This window comes from Dendrobates tinctorius, unplaced genomic scaffold (assembly GCF_039654945.1).
Source record: "Dendrobates tinctorius isolate UK_male_01 unplaced genomic scaffold, ASM3965494v1 ptg000041l, whole genome shotgun sequence".
Classification (NCBI taxonomy): Eukaryota; Metazoa; Chordata; class Amphibia; order Anura; family Dendrobatidae; genus Dendrobates; species Dendrobates tinctorius.
The window spans coordinates 7,655,900-7,658,808 of record NW_027361709.1 but is presented as its reverse complement, the minus strand read 5'-3'; positions in this window follow the sequence as shown (position 1 = coordinate 7,658,808).

Sequence of the window (2,909 nt, the reverse complement as noted above, 5' to 3'; positions counted from 1 at the left end):
CCACCCTGTGGTTTTATTAGGGACAGGATTTGCTGGACACGTCCCGGCGCTCACAGCTGCCACCGTGTGGCCCTAAGTATAACAGGCTGTGCTGAAGGTGTCCCTGCGCTCACTACTGCCACCCTGTGGTTATAAGTATAACAGGCTGTGCTGAAGGTGTCCTTGTCGCTCACTGCTGCCACCGTGTGGTTATAAGTATAACAGGCTGTGCTGAAGGTGTCCCGGCTCTCACTGCTGCCACCCTGTGGTTATAAGTATAGAAGGCTGTGCTGAAGGTGTACCGGCGCTCACTGCTGCAACCCCGTGGCTATAACAAGCTGTGCTGAAGACGTCCCGGCGCTCACTGCTGCCACCGTGTGGTTATAAGTATAACAGGCTGTGCTGAAGACGTCCCGGCGCTCACTGCTGCCACCGTGTGGTTATAAGTATAACAGGCTGTGCTTAAGGTGTCCCGGTGCTCACTGCTGCCACCGTGTGGCTACAAGTATAACAAGCTGTGCTGAAGGTGTCCCAGCGCTTACTGCTGCCACCGTGTGGCTACAAGTATAACAGGCTGTGCTGAAAACGTCCCGGCGCTCACTGCTGCCATCGTGTGGCTACAAGTATAACAAGCTGTGCTGAAGGTGTCCCAGCGCTCACTGCTGCCACCGTGTGGCTACAAGTATAACAGGCTGTGCTGAAAACGTCCCGGCGCTCACTGCTGCCATCGTGTGGTTATAAGTATAACAGGCTGTGCTGAAGGTGTCCTTGTCGCTCACTGCTGCCACCCTGTGGTTATAAGTATAACAGGCTGTGCAGAAGGTGTCCCGGCTCTCACTGCTGCCACCGTGTGGTTATAAGTATAACAGGCTGTGCTGAAGGTGTCTCGACTCTCACTGCTGCCACCCTGTGGTAATAAGTATAACAGGCTGTGCTGAAGGTGTCCCGGCGCTCACTGCTGCCGTGTGGTTATAAGTATAACAGGCTGTGCTGAAGGTGTCACTGTCGCTCACTGCTGCCACCGTGTGGCTACAAGTATAACAGGCTGTGTTGAAGGTGTCCTTGTCGCTCACTGTTGCCACCGTGTGGTTATAAGTATAACAGGCTGTGCTGAAGGTGTCCCGGCGCTCACTGCTGCCACCGTGTGGTTATAAGTATAACAGGCTGTGCTGAAGGTGTCCCAGCGCTCACTGCTGCCACCGTGTGGCTACAAGTATAACAGGCTGTGCTGAAGGTGTCCTGGCGCTCACTGCTGCCACCCTGTGGTTAAAAGTATAACAGGCTGTGCTGAAGACGTCCCGGCGCTCACTTCTGCCATCGTGTGGTTATAAGTATAACAGGCTGTGCTGAAGGTGTCCTTGTCGCTCACTGCTGCCACCCTGTGGTTATAAGTATAACAGGCTGTGCTGAAGGTGTCCCGGCTCTCACTGCTGCCACCGTGTGGTTATAAGTATAACAGGCTGTGCTGAAGGTGTCCCGGCGCTCACTGCTGCCACCGTGTGGCTACAAGTATAACAGGCTGTGTTGAAGGTGTCCTTGTCGCTCTCTGCTGCCACCGTGTGGTTATAAGTATAACAGGCTGTGCTGAAGGTGTCCCGGCGCTCACTGCTGCCACCGTGTGGTTATAAGTATAACAGGCTGTGCTGAAGGTGTCCCGGCGCTCACTGCTGCCACCGTGTGGTTATAAGTATAACAGGCTGTGCTGAAGGTGTCCCGGCTCTCACTGCTGCCACCCTGTGGTTGTAAGTATAACAGGCTGTGCTGAAGGTGTCCCTGTCGCTCACTGCTGCCACCGTGTGGCTACAAGTATAACAGGCTGTGCTGAAGGTGTCCCAGCGCTCACTGCTGCCACGCTGTGGTGAGAAGCGGAACAGGCTGTGCTGAAGACGTCCGGGTTCATTGCTGCCACCCTGTGGTGAGAAACGGAACTATCGCCGTATGTTCTACCATCATTTTCCTTACCTAGACAATATCACATTTATACATGTTTGGATGTTTTTGGTTAGTAGTTTAATTTGGAGCATCGCATTTTGTTTGTAAAATACGAGTTTGCACACTTATATTGAGCTATTCCTTTGTGTTGTTTTTTTCATGTCTGGTAGTGGGTATAAACTACATGGCGGGGGCGCCCCCTAGTGGAGGCTTCAGACAGTCAGAATTGCATCATTCAACCCCTTCATTACCTTGCCTTTTTTTTGCTTTTGTTCTTTTTTGTGCTTTTATTCCCTTACTTCTTCCAAGAGCCATAACATTTTATTTTTCCCACATCCCAAGGCTCTATATGTTTTTTTTTTCCAGGACGAACTGTAGTTTCAAATGACACCATTAATTTTATCAAATAATAATTTACTGAAAATTGGAAAATAAAAACCCGTAGGTTGGGATTTTGCTTTTACGGTATTCAGTTTTTGGTAAAATGAGTTGGTCACTTTCTTCTATGAGTTAGTACATTTATGGCAATAGCAAAATTTATGTTTGTTTTACTTTTTTATATAAAAATAAAAAAGATTGGCAAATATGTCTGTAGCTGCCATAGTCCAAGAACCAGAAATAAATCTTTGAATTATATCAAGAGTTATTTTGTGTGATGCCAGCTTTAGGTTTTTATTGGCACCGTTGTGGGGTCCATACTGTTTTTGGTCGCCTTTTATATCATTGCTCCAGTGTTTCTGCCATTACAGTTTATTTCTTTGGTTTGATGCTCACCATATGGGATAAATACAATAAAACTAATAATATTTTATTAGTTCAGGCAAAGACTTACGCAGAAATAATTCTGTTTTGTTTTTTCTCAGTATTTACAATTGGGGAAAGGGGCGGTGATTTAAACTTTTATATTTATGATATACTTTTTACTAATTTTATTAATGGTTTTTACATGTAATCAGTGCTTTTACGAGAGGTGAACCAGGCTTTGATCACTTATTTAA